General features: G+C 39.7%; 1 protein-coding gene across 5 annotated transcripts in view; it reads right to left on the bottom strand.

Moving 5' to 3' along the window:
- Positions 1-6,486: 6,486 nt before the first annotated feature.
- The window catches only part of Raet1e (retinoic acid early transcript 1E), a 114,133-nt gene continuing 105,835 nt past the window's right edge, over positions 6,487-14,784 (bottom strand). For all 5 annotated transcript variants that reach the window (XR_012907922.1, XM_075949504.1, XM_075949494.1 and 2 more), the window contains one exon: positions 6,487-12,377. The gene's annotated coding sequence lies outside the window, so the exon portion shown is untranslated. The remainder of the gene's footprint in view (positions 12,378-14,784) is intronic.

The raw sequence follows: 14,784 nt of genomic DNA, 5'->3' as shown, positions 1-14,784 counted from the left end.
GACCAATGGAATTGAATCAAAGACCCAGATATTAATTCACAAACGTATGAACACCTGATTTTCGACAAAAGAGCTAAAATTATACAATGGAAGAAAGAGAGCATCTTTAACAAATGGTGCTGGCATAACTGGATGTCAACCTGTAGAAGATGAAAATAGATCCATATCTATTACCATGCATAAAACTCAAGTCCAAATGTATTAAAGACCTCAATGTAAATCTGACAACAGTGAACCTGATAGAAGAGAAAGTGGGAAGTAGACTGCAACACATGAGCACAGGAGACCACTTCCTATATATAAGCCCAGTAGCACAGAAAATAAGAGCAAAATGAATAAATGGGACCTCCTAAAACTGAGAAGCTTCTGTAAAGCAAAGGACACTGTCATTAAGACAAAAAGTCAACCTACTGAATGGAAGAAGATCTTCACCAACCCCACATCAGACAAAGGTCTGATCTCTAAAATATATAAATAACTCAAGAAACTAGACATTAAAATTCTAAATAACCCAATTAAAAAATGGGGTACTGAACTGAACAGAGAATTCTTAACAGAAGTTTAAATGGCCAAAAGATACTGACGGTCATATTCAACTTCCTTAGCAATCAGGGAAATGCAAATCAAAACAACTTTGAGATACCATCTTATGATGGAGGAAGGTCATTGGCTAATAAAGGAACTGCTTTGGCCCATTTCATTGGTTAGAAGATAGGTGGGAGGAGTAAACAGAACAAAACGCTGGGAGGAAGAGGAAGTGAAGTCAGACTCCACAGCTCTCCTCTCGGGAGCAGACGCCTTCAGAGAGACACCATGCTCCCAGCTCCCAGGCAGACGCAAGCAATGAAGCTCCAACCCAGGATGGACATAGGCTAGAATCTTCCCGGTAAGCGCACCTAGGGGCGCTACACAGATGATTAGAAATGGGCTAAATTAATATGTGAGAATTAGCCTAGAAGAGGCTAGATAGAAATGAGCCAAGCAGTGATTAAAAGAATACCGTGTCCGTGTAATTATTTCGGGTAAAGCTAGCCGGGCAGGCAGCTGGGGTGTTGGGGACGCAGCCCCGCCGCCGCTCCTTATTACTACAAATGGCGCCCACATGGACAACTGCTTCCACATAAAGCTTGAGACAGCTTGGGAAGTAATTCTAGAACAAAATTACAGCTTTGTGCATGGTTTCTTGGTAGCAGCACTCTCTCGGGTCTACTCTGCTTGCCAGAGGCAAGCAAGTGCTCTCATGTAAGAGAGGCTTCCTGACTCAGCTTTAGCTGCAAAGCCTGCAGCTCATTAAGAGGTCCTGCCACGAAACACTTAAATGGTGTTGATGAAAAGCTAAACACATGCTTTTCGGTTTTCAGCCATAGCAGGAAAAAAGCTGCGCTGTTTAAAAATGCCAGCTTTCTGGGCTGTCCTGCCAGGGCAAACTCTGACTCTTTTACGCAGGCGGTTCATGTGGTTTGCAAGCATAGGCTGCTAAAGCTCACTTGCTGGCAGGGACCTTGAAACGCCAGTTGTGGCTATAAACATGGCCACAGCCAGTACCTCAGCCATGAGGCTGGAAAGCTAAGGATCCAGCCGTCAAAGCCACGGCTTTAGTCCTACTGATATTGCTTGGTACATTAAAGACTCATGTGGTCAGAAAAACAGAGAGATATACAGTAAAGAGAGATTCAAAGACAACAAAAATTTCTAAATGATTTACAGTGTTAAAATATATGCAGACTAAAAGTTAAAATTCTTAAAGTAAACCTCTGTGACTTCAAGGTGTGGTAGCACACGCCTTTAATCCCAGTGCCTAAAAGGCAGAGACAAACGGATCTTTGTGAGTTCAAGGTATAGTAGCAAACACCTTTAATCCCAATGCCTGGGAGGCAGAGACAGGCAGATCTCTGAGAGTTCAAAGACAGCCTGGTCTACAGATATACGCTCAAAAAGCAAAAAGTTAACCTAGGAATGTCACAGCTTAGATTCTTAAGCGCCTAGTGATTTAAAGGCGTAAATCAAAAGTGCTCCTGGATAGTAAAAAATTACAGATTCACAATAGGACAGATTCAGACCACTAAATGAGTCACACTGTTGGATGAATGTACGTAGGCTTGGGAGAGAGAAGAAAAAGAATATAGAAAATAAAGTTAATGTTTTTTTTAAAAAAAAAAAGGTAAAGTCTTTAAAGAGACAGAATAAAGTAAAGTGATAGAGTAAAACTAAGCCACGTAAAAATGGAAAATTCACAGAGAGTCTGGATTATGTATATTGTGTTTTCTTTAAAATTTTTGACTGTGAAGGAGCTAAGTACAGACAGACATTTCGTTATATGGGCTGCCAAGTGTAACCAGAACGGATATCATGAGGGTATGACTTCAGAATTTGGGTCTAAGGATATGATGCTTTAGAGAGAGTCTTATTTTGTTTTCACAGAGGATGAGACTCTATGGATTTCTTCTATTCTGATTTGGTATGATGGACCATGTCCTCCTGAAGGGTTGCTGTGAACATCTTCAGAAAATTGCTTTGCTCAACTGCCAACTGAGATGAAACTAGCACACAGGTTATACCATGAAAGACCTAATTAACGATGCCCCCATTCAGCAGGAAGCAGTTTGGAGAGAAAAAACTGCACCCGTGTTCCCAAAATATTGTTTATAAATGTTCTTTTACATTTAAAGGGGGAAATGATATAGGTATGAATAATTTGCATTATTATAGATTTTGCTTTATTGATAGAGATTTAAGGTCAATTTTGTTATATGTATATCTGATATTGATTAAGGTATTATGATTGTGTAGTTCATTATTAAAATGTAATGTATAATTAGGAAATATAGGTTGTTGATGGATAATCATAAATAATAGTCAAGTTTGTAGTTATGTTAGTTAATATTTTCTAGATGTGCGTAGATATATTTTAGATAGACATTCTTCATGTCTTTCAAAGATTACAGAATAGGACATTTAATGTTTTAATAACTGAGGACTTTTCATGACAATGAGACACTCTGCTCCTGGCAGCACCAATCTACTTCAAGAAGAAGATGGGCATCGAAGAGGCTGGTTATGGAGTTTGATAGCCATTTGGGCAAGAAACTGCTCTTGATTGGACTATTGCATAAACTGGACACAGAGAACCCGCAGAGAGAGGACTACTGAACTTGCCTAAAGGTGAGATGATCTTTCGGGGTTCCTGATTCACGAAAGAGTCTGTGAGACATTCTGCAGGACACAACAGATAGTGACTGAACTGACTTTGAATTTTCCTGCTTTATGGAAATGTCTGCTGGATACCATGGGCCTGAAGGCTGAAGATGGATGCCCCAATGGTACAGAGGAACTTTGGGTGACTGTCCAGGCAGCGAGATGTCTCTGTCATTTCTCGAGTTTTAAAAGTTGCTTTTTTCTTGTTTGCTTAGGTACTATTGTATCTTTCTGGAGTCTTTCATGGAGTTAAGAATAGTTAGTTATAGTTATAGTTTTCCTTAGTTATGATAAAGATTATTGTAACTTTTACTTGATAATTGTTTCGTTATATGTAATTTTGCTATGTTAAAGTTAAAGCCTTTTTTTTTTAACCGAAAAAGGGGAAATGATGGAGGAAGGTCATTGGCTAATAAAGGAACTGCTTTGGCCCATTTCATTGGTTAGAAGATAGGTGGGAGGAGTAAACAGAACAAAACGCTGGGAGGAAGAGGAAGTGAAGTCAGACTCCACAGCTCTCCTCTCGGGAGCAGATGCCTTCAGAGAGACACCATGCTCACAGCTCCCAGGCAGACACAAGCAATGAAGCTCCAACCCAGGATGGACATAGGCTAGAATCTTCCCGGTAAGCGCACCTCGGGGCGCTACACAGATGATTAGAAATGGGCTAAATTAATATGTGAGAATTAGCCTAGAAGAGGCTAGATAGAAATGGGCCAAAGCAGTGTTTAAATAAATACAGTTTGTGTGTAATTATTTCGGGGCAAAAGCTAGCTGAGCAGGCAGCTGGGGTGTTGGGGACGCAGCCCCGCCGCCCATATTACTACAATCTTACACCTGTCAGAATGGCTAAAATCAAAAACACCAATGATAGCTTATGCTAAAGAGGATACGGAGAAAGGGGAACACTCATCCATTGCTGGTGGGAATGCAAACTTGTGCAACGACTTTGGAAATCCATGTGGCATTTTCTCAGGAAATTCGGGATCAACCTACCCCTGGATCCAGCAATACCACTCTTGAGAATATACCCAAGAGATACCCAATCATACTACAAAAGCATTTGTTCAATTATGTACATAGCAGCATTATTTGCAATAGCCAGAACCTGGAAACAACCTAGATGTCCCTCAGTGGAAGAATGGATAAAGAAAGTGTGGCATGGGCGATGGTGGCGCACGCCTTTAATCCCAGCACTCGGGAGGCAGAGGTAGGTGGATCTCTGTGAGTTCGAGACCAGCCTGGTCTACAGAGCTAGTTCCAGGACAGGCTCCAAAGCCACAGAGAAACCCTGTCGCGAAAAAACTAAAAAAAAAAAGAAAAAAAGAAAAAAAGAAAGTGTGGCATATCTACACATTAAAGTACTCCTCAGTGGTAAAAAAAACAATGAAAAATCTTGAATTTTTCATGCAAATGAATAGAAGTAGAAAACACTATCCTGAGTGAGATAACCCAGATCCAAAAATATGAATATGGTTTGTAATCACTCATTAGTGGATTCTAGACATAAACAAAGACATTGAGCCTATAGTTCATGATCCTAGAGAAGCTAAGTAATAAGGTGAACCCAAAGAAAAACATATATAGATCCTCCTGGAAATTGGGAGCAGACAATTTGCCAGACAAAAGATGGGAGCATGTGGGTGGGGTGGGGTAGGGTGGGAGAAGGGGAAGTTTAGAGAGACTTTGGGGGAGTAGGATGGTTGCAATGGAGGAAAGACGGATATGGGAGCAGGGAAAGAGATATCTTAATTAAGGAAACCATTTTTGGGTTGACTAGTGGCCTGGCTCTGGAGGGGTTCCCAGGAGTCCATGGGGATGACCGCAGCTAGGACCCTGGGCAGTGGAGAATAGGGTGCCTGAGCAGGCCTTGCCTATAGTCAGACTGATGACTATCTTGAAAATCACCATAGAATCTTTGTCCAGTGATAGATAGAGATAGAGAGAAAGACCCATCAGAGCACTGGACTGAGCTCCCAAGGTCCAGTTGAAGAGCGGAAGGAAGGAGAATATGAGCAAGGAAGTTAGGACCATGAGGGGTTGGTCCACCCACTGAGACTGTGAGCCTGAGCTAATGGGCACCAAATACAGCTGGACTGGGAATGAATGAGCTTGGGATCAAACTGGACCCTCTGAGTGTGTCTGACAATTGGGGCAGACTGAGAAACCAATGATAATGGGACAGGGATTTGATGGAGGAAGGTCATTGGTTAAAAAAATAAAGAAACTGCTTGGCTGGCCCTCATAGGTTAAAACATAGGTGGGAGGAGTAAACAGAACAGAATGCTGGGAGGAAGAGGAAGTGAGCTCAGACTCATCAGCTCTGATCTGGAGCAGAGGCACCATGCTCCCATCTCCAGGGTGGACACGAGAGCTCTGCTCTCTGAGGCACACGCGATCAAGCTCCGACCCAGGATGGACGTAGGCTAGAATCTCCCTGGTAAACCACCTCGTGGGCTACACTAGAAATGGGCTAGTCCAGGTGCAAGAGTTAGCCGAGAAGAGGCTAGATAGAAATGGGCCAAGCAGTGATTAAAAGAATACAGTGTCCGTGTAATTATTTTGGGGCATAAGCTAGCCAGGCGGCTGGGGTATTGGGGACGCAGCCCTGCTGCTCCTATTACTACAAGGATTTGTCTCTACTGCATGTACTGGCTTTTTTGGATCCTATTCTATTCGGATGCATACCTTCCTGGGCCTGGATGTAGGGGGGAGGGCCTTGAACTTCCCACAGGGCAGGGTACCTTTCCCTCTCTCGGGACTGGAGAGGGAGGGGAAAGAGTGTGGGGGGGAGTGGGAGGGAAGTGGTAGAAGGAGAGGAAGTGGAAATTTTGATTGGTATTATTTATAAAGTAATAAAAATGAAAAAAGGGGAAAATCTTGTGAAAAAAAAACGAATTTCTTCCTGATGACTGAGGATTTCTCCTTATGAAAACACTATAGACCATTTGTGAAATTTACCTGTGTTACTTGTTTCCTACAACATCCCCTGGCTATCTCTCTTATAAATGTGATCTAATAAACCTTTTCCAGGGAGATGCAATACACACACACACACACACACACACAATTGTATAGTGTCAATCATGCATGGTAATTTATCCAATTTATCCTTCTGAGGCATCTCTACTAGAGAAAGGGGCTATGTATGGCACGGGGAATTTTCTATTTGGAGAATCACAATATGGACCCTGGGGTCAGGTAAAAGCTGGTGACAGAGAGCAATAGAGAAACAGGTATTATTATGTATCATTTATTTTATTTTCATCAACTTTAAATTTTAAAATTGAGATCAGAAGGCAGCCTCTGATCCTTTGTAGCTAGAGTTTCAGACTGTCACGTGTTGCCTGCCATGAATGCCAGGGAGAACTAAGCACTGTTTCTATGGAAGGGCAACAAGAGCTCTGGATCTCTCAGCTAACTCAAGCACTTAACATGCCTCATCCAAAATAGCACTTAATATTATATTGAACCCTGGGATAGGAGTCTTTGGTCAAGGGGTATCAGTGACTAAAAACTTCAGGATTATCTCCAACTGGGCATCTTTCTTATCAAGTGTTGTAGGGAGCCTCTTGTTCATTTCCTGGCCACTCAGGCTCCTGAAATAATCACATAGAAACTATATTATTTAGATAAATGCTTATCCCATTAGCTATAGCTTCTTATTGGCTAACTCTTACATCTTAATTTAACCCATCTCCATTAATCTGTGCATCACCACAAGGTCATGGCCTACCAGCAATGTTTCAGCATGTCTGTCTCCAGCAGCAGCTCTGTGGCTTCTCCCTGATTCCATACTTCTTCGTCCCAGCATTTAGTTTAGTTTTCCCCACCTAAGTTCTCACTTGCTGTAGGTCCAAAGCAGTTTCTTTATTCATTTATGGTAATCACAGCATACAGAGGGGAATCCCACATCATATCCCCTTTTTGGTTTAAATAAAAAAGAATGCTTTATCTTTAACATAGTAAAATTGCATATAACAAAACAGATGTCAAGCAAGAATTATATTTACAATATTTATATATACTTTATCTTGTATAATAACTAAGAAAACTATAACTATCAATTCTTCAACTCCATCAAAGACTCCAGAAGAAAATAATATTACCTAGTAAACAATAAGTTCATTGTAAACAACTTCCAAAACTCTGCCTAGACAGTCACCCAAAGTTCTTCTCTAATATTGCAGGCATCCATCTTCAGCGTATAGGCCCATAGTATCTGGCAGAATTTTCTATGAAGCAGGAAATTTCAAAGACAGTTCCACCTATATTGGCAGTTTGTTCTGTGTCCTGAAGAATGTCTAGCAAACTCTTTCATGAAGCAGAAACCACAAAGGACAGTCTCATCTTCTTTAGGAAAGTTCAGCAGTCATTTCTCTGTGGGTCCTGGATGTTCAGTTCATCAAGTAGTCCAGGCAAGAACAGTGTCTTGCCCAAATGGCTAACAAACTCCATACAGAGCCTTTTCGATGCCCATCTTCCTCTTGAAGTAGATTGGAGCTGCCAGAAGCCTATGTGTCTCACTGTCATTAAAAGTCCAATGTTCTTAAACATTTTAAATGCCATATCCTGTTAGTCTTTAAGAGGTTTGAAGAATGACTATCCATTCTGAAATATATCTCTGTACATGTAGAAAACCTAATGAACAAGACTACAACCTTGACTTCTATTAACCTATATTTCTTAATTATACATTATATTTTTAAATGAGCTGCACAAACACAATACATTAATTAAGAACAAAAATATACATATAATAAAATTGACCTTAAATTTGTATCAACAGACGAAGATTTATACAAATACAAATCTCTATAGAATATCCATTTTTAAATGTAAATAAACATTTATAGCATTATTTGGGAATTTAGGCCTAGTTGTCTTGACTACTTCCTGATGGTTGGGGGCACAATTAATCAGGTCTTTCATGGTGTATCCTGTGTTCTAGGTTCATCTCAGTCTGCATTTGGGTAAAGTAATTTTTGAAGGGTGTTTAAGGTTTCAGGGGGTATTGGTCCATCAAATCACATTAGCCTGGAATGAATCCATAGGTTCTCAACCTCTGTGGAAACAAAAGAATAACCTCTTTTCCAAAGCAACATATACTCAGATCCATATTTTAAAATAAAGATTCTTTTAAAACATATACGTTGGTTTAACTTAGCAACCCATACAATGAAATGTCTCTCTGTACTTAGCTCCTTCACAGTCAAAAAATTCAAAGACTATACAATAATATACATAATCTAGATTCTCTGTGCACATTTCTTTCAAAGAATTATTATAGTCATGATGTTTATTCACAGCAATAGAAACCCAAACTGAGACAGAAAGTTGGTGCCAGAGACTGGGGTATTGCTATAATATGCCTGATCATGTGTTTTTTCAGAAAGAATTTGAACTTTGGTACTTTGAGTTATGAAAACAGTAGAATGGTTTAAAAACTGCTTAATGGGGCATACTAGTAGGAGCATAAAAGACAGTGGTGCTGAGTATGATTTGATGAACTGTGGGTGGCTCAGTCTGGGGATATCAGAGGAGAAGAATTTTACCATGCTGCCTAGATATTATTCTCATAATATTTTGGTGAAGAAACTGGCTATCTTTTGCCCTTGTAGAAATAGTCTGCCTGGGGCTAAAGTAAAGAGTTTTGGATTAATTCCATTGGCAGAAAAAAATCTCAAGAGTGCTACAGTTAATTTATTTAAAAAAATGAAAAAATAAGGGGGATATGCTATAGAAATGAATACCTTTGCATTGCTATGGATCTTGGTCAATTGATATAAATTTAGGGTCAGTCTTGTTATACTGTGTATATGTATTTCTGCTCTTCATTAAGGTATTTTATTTGTGCAACTCATTTAAAAATGTAATGCATAGTTAAGAAACACAGATTAATAGTCATCTATAATAATCAAACTTTTAATTATGTTAGTTAGATTTTCTACATCTACAGAGATATATTTAGTTAGATAGGTAATCTTCAGTATTTTAAAGACCTACAGAATATGGCATTTAAAATGTTTTCAGAGCCATGTGGTAGTGATACATGGCTTTAATCCCAGTACTCAGGAAGCAGAAGCAGTCAGATCTCTGTGAGTTTGAGACCAGCTTCATCTATAAGAGCTAGTTCCAGGACAGACTTCAAAGCTACAGAGAAACCTTGTCTCAAAAAAAAAAACAAAATAAAATATTTTAAAGAACTTAGACTTTTCTCAACAATGAGACATGTCTGCTTCTGGTAGTGTGTCTACTTCAGAGAGGTTGGTAGGCATCAAAAAAACTCATTATGGAATTTGTGTTCAGTATGACAACTCCAGCCATTTGGAAAAGAAAATGCTCTCACCTGGACTGCTTGATGATATACTGTATAAACTGGACATGCAGGAACCACAGAAAAATAACTGCTGAAGCTGTCATATAAAAAGGGTTCCTGTTTCATGAAAGACTCTGACAGACATTCTGCAGGACATAGAAGAAAGTGGCTGACAAAATGCCAATATAGGCAAAGCAGTCATTCAAATTTCCTGTTCATGGAAAAGTTTGCCACATACTAAGGATCCATAGGTTAAAGTTGGATGTCTCAATGTTACAGAAGAACTTTGGGTGAATGTCCAGGCAGTGAGATGTCTGTAAATTCTAGAGTTTTAGAATTTGCTTACAATGCACTTCCTGCTTACTTTGATAATATTATATCCTTCTGGGGTTTTTGTCCGAGTTGAAGACAGATAATGATAGTTTTTCTTAGTTGTGATAAAAGATAAAATTAGATGTGAAACTTTATACTCACAAAGAAATATTGTAACTGTAATTCTTGTTCAATACCTGTTTTGTTATATGTAACTTTACTATATCAAAGTTAAAACCTTTCTGTTTAGTTCGACAGAAAAGAGGAGATGCTGTGGGATTCCCCTTTGTATGCTGTGAATTTGTTTTACTACCATTGGTTAATAAAGAAACTGTGTTGGCATATGGCAGGGCAGAATATAGCAAGGCAGAAAATCCAAGCAGAGATAGAAGAGGAAAGAGAGTGAAGTCAGGGAGACGCCATGTAGCTACTGAAGAAGAAAGATGCCAGAACCTTACCAGTAAACTACAGCCTTTGGTGATTTACAGATAATAGAAATGGGTTAATTTAAGATATAAGAGATAGCTAGGACTATCCCTGAGCTGTTGATCAAAGAGTGTTGTAATTAATATAGTTTCTGTGTGATTATTTGGGTCTGGACAGTTGAAAGGCAAAAACACAGTCTCCATCAACAGAAGTGCAGGACCATGGCATGAGGGAGAGGAGGGGAGGACAAAGTCAGGATAAATAGACTACATGGATAGGGACAGTAGTATGTGCTAACACTGAACTGAAACCCACAGGGGACAATCAGTTCTCTCTTTGTTTGTCTCTTAATACACACATGAGAGTCTGCTGTGAGGGTGGTGGTGAGCATTAGCATTGTTGTGTTAGGCTGTGTTGTAAAATATTATTTTAACTATGTAAAGATGTGTTACATGTGTTTATGTTGGGGAATATTACCTTAGCCATGTAAACATGTGTTACATTTGTTTATGCTACCTTTGCTAACGATGTAAATTGTGTTACATATATTTATGCAGCATTTACTAATGATGTAAAGATATATTGCTGTTTAACCTTCCCTACCTAACACAACTGATTGGCTCAATAAAAAGTAGAAGGGTCAATAGCTTGACAGAAGAGGGATACGTGGGATGGTGGGCAGAGAGAATAACTAGAAGGAGAAATTTAGGCTCAGAGAAGAGAAAGAAGAGAAGGAGGGAGAAAGAGAGGGACTCATCTGGGGTTAGAAGTCAAGCAGAGGCAAGGTAACCAGACATGGAGACAGTAGTAAAGTAAGATATACAGAAAGAAAGAAAGCTAAAAAGCATCAAGAAAAAACATAGATGAAGAGAATTAAGTTAGTTTAAATTATAAGAGTTAGCAAGAAACAAGCATAAGATAATAAGGTCAAGTATTCATAACTAATAATAAATCTCCTAGTCATAATTTGGGAGCTGGATGGTGCCCCCCTCAAAAAAGCCTGGTACAAGGATCCTCTTCTTGTGGGTCCAGGTGAGGGTGTTGTTCCTCCTATAATTTAGGTTATTTGAAAATATCTCAGGTATGATTTTTCAGATGTTGTCTTATTTAGAGTTTCTATTACTGTGATGAAATACCTGATGAAAAGCATGTTGTGGAGGAAAGAATTTATTTGGTTTACACTTTAATATTATAGTCTGTCAGTGAAGGAAACTAGAATAGAAACTGAAAGAGGGCAGGAACCTGGAGGCAGGGTTGATGCACAAGCCATTAAAGAGTGTAGCTTACTGACTTACTCACCATGACCTGTTCTGTTGCTTTCTTATAGAGCCAAGAGCCACCTACACAGGGATAGGTCCAACCATAATGGGCTGGTCTGGACCCTCTGCCATCAACCACTGATTAAGAAAATGCCCTACAACTGGATCATGTAGAGTCATTTTCTCAATTGAGGTCCCTTCCTTACAGATAATTCTAGCTTGTATCAAGTTGACACAAAACTATTCAGCACAATTACAATTGTAATATGTCACCATTCTCATGTGTCTAATTGATTTTGATATGTCCATAAGTGATGTCTTTTCACTTTTATGAATAAGGTATTTATCTGACTTTGCCTTATGGGTGGTGCTGGACAGAAAGCATGTCTATGTACACAGGAGATGCCCAGGCATCAACCTGTTGCTTGTAAAATGGAGCTGCTATGGGCAAGACCCAGTCTTGCCCATTATTTACATAATAATATATAGAGATAGATAGATAGATAGATAGATAGATAGATAGATAGATAGATAGATAGATAGATAGATAGATAGATTAGAGCAGGCAGGACAGCCTGATCTCCCCAAGGTCATAGTCTAAGAATGAGAAGGGGAACAAAACAAGAAGGAGTCACTGGTAAAAATGATCTGTTCCATCTTGATGAAGTGACAGAGGAGGCATGGACACAGTCAGCTTTAATACTTCACTCCATGTATGGTCAGAAGTGAAATGACAGATTAACAACACATTCCAAAGGTTTTTCTTTTCTTTCTGTGATGCTGAAGAGAAGTAGCAGAGGCAGCTGTTGACTGCTCATCTGACCTGACTACAGATGAGGAAGCTGAGGAGCAGCGTGGAGAATCACCTAGTTACAAAAAGAGGGTGTCAGTTACAATGGGCTCATGCTGCATCATACTCTACTTCATTTCAGAAGGACATTTCTCCCCACTTCACAGACTGTGCAGCTAAGCTTCCCAGGAATTCCCCCCCCCTTTTGATGTATTTATTTCAAACTTTCTGCCATTTTCTTCTTCAAATGAAAATGAGGCTTTGAAATATATTTAAAGAGACTGAATAAAATCAAAACATGCCGGGCTGTGGTGGCGCATGCCTTTAATCCCAGCACTTGGGAGCAGAGGCAGGCAGATCTCTGTGAGTTCGAGTCCAGCATGGTCTACAAGAGCTAGTTCCAGGACAGGCTCCAAAGCTACAGAGAAACCCTGTCTCGAAAAAACAACAACAAACACACACACACACACAAAAACCAAAATGCGAATAATCAGCCAAATAGCTATATTTCTGGTTCTGCTCGCCTTTTACTTTACTTTTAATGTGTTTTTATGATTGTTTTGAGCCACAGTTTTACTTTGTGTCCTGAGCTTGTTTGGAACTTCCTGTGTACCACAGATTCTTACCTCAGCTTCTCAAGTGTTTGAGATTACAAGTGTGTGCAACCATACCTAGAGTTCACAGTTTATGAAAGTGCTTTCTTGAAATAATTATACTAAAAAGCAACTTAAGGAAATGTTTGATTTCCTTAGCCATCAGGGAATTGCAAATCAAAATAACTCTGAGATACCATCTTACACCAGTAAAAATGGCCAAGATTAAAAACACCAATTATAGCTTATGCTGGAGAAGATGTAGAATAAAGAGAACACTTATCTATTGCTGGTAGGAATGAAAACCACTTTAGAAATCAGTATGCTAGTTCCTCAGAAAACTGGAAATTAACCCACCTCAGGATCCAACAATACCACTCTTGGGCATATACCCAAAAAGATGATCAATCATACTACAAATGCATTTGTTCAACCATGCTCATAGTAACATTATTTGTAATAGCCAGAACCTAGAAACAACCTAGATGCCCCTCAATTGAAGAATGGATAAAGAAAATATGGTATATTTATACATTAGAGTAATACTCAGTGGTAAGACACAATGACATCTTGAATTTTGCATGCAAATGGATGGAATTAGAAAACACTATCCTGATCCTGAGTGAAGTAACCCAGATCCAAAAATATTAATATGGTATATTGATGGAGGTGGGTGTTGTATCTTATCTGTTGCTTTCATTGGTTAAGTAATAAAGAAACTGCCTAGGCCCATTTGATAGGCCTTAGGTAGGCAGAGAAAACAGAACAGAATGCTGGGAGAAAGAAGCTGAATCAGAGAGTCGCCATGGTTCTCCCACTCCAGACAGACACAGGTTAAGATCTTCCCTGGTAAGCCACCTTGTGGGCTTCACAGAATATTAGAAATGGGTTAGATCAATATGTAAGAGCTAGCCAATAAGAGGCTGGAAATAATGGGCCAGACAGTGTTTAAAAGAATATAGTTTTCATGTAATTATTTCAGGTATAAAGCCAGCAGTGCGGGCGGCCGGGTGCCAGGGACGCAGCCCACCGCTCCTACTTCAACAGAGTGGCGCCCACTCCTTCAACAGTATGTACTCACTCGTAAGTGGATACTAGCTATAAACAAAAGATATTGAGCCTGTATTTCATGATCCTAGAGAAGCTAAGTAATAAGGTGAACCCTAATATATATATATATATATATATATATATATATATATATATATATCTCCACCTGGAAAGTAAAAACATACAAGATCACCTAACCAAATTGGGAGCATGAGGGCGGGGGGGGATTAGAAGTGGAAGAGCAGGGAAGAAGGGGAGAAGTGAGGAGAACTTGAGGGAATGGGATAGTCAAGATGGAGAAAGGACAGAGATGAGTGCAAGGAAAAAGATACCTTGATTGAGAGAACCATTGTGGGATTAGCAAGAAACCTGGCTCTAGAGAAATTCCCAGGAATCCACAAGTATGACCACAGCTAATGCCCTAAGCAATAGAGGAGAGTGGGCCCAATCTTGACTTGCTCTTGTAGTCAGACTGATGAATATCTTAACTATCACCATGGAGCCTTTGTCTAGGAATGGATGAATGGAGAGAGAGAGAGACCTGCATCAGAGCACTGGACTAAGTTCTCAAGATCCAGTTGAAGAGTGGGAGGAGTGGGAATATGAGTGGGGAGGTCAAGATCATGATGAGTACACCCACTAAAATGGCCTACCTGAGCTAATGGGAGCTCACCAACTCCAGTCAGACTGGGAAGAAACAAGCATAGGACCAAGCTCGTCTCTCTTGATGTAGTTGACAGCTGCATGGCTAGGGCAGACTGGGAGGCCATGACAGTGGCACTGGGATTTGTCCCTACTGCGTGTACGGGCTTTTGGGGAGCCTATTATCTTTGAATGGAT

Source organism: Microtus pennsylvanicus, chromosome 1 (genome assembly GCF_037038515.1).
Source record: "Microtus pennsylvanicus isolate mMicPen1 chromosome 1, mMicPen1.hap1, whole genome shotgun sequence".
Lineage (NCBI taxonomy): Eukaryota > Metazoa > Chordata > Mammalia > Rodentia > Cricetidae > Microtus > Microtus pennsylvanicus.
The sequence above is the reverse complement of the archived record's forward strand: the minus strand, read 5'-3'. Positions and strand labels throughout refer to the sequence as shown.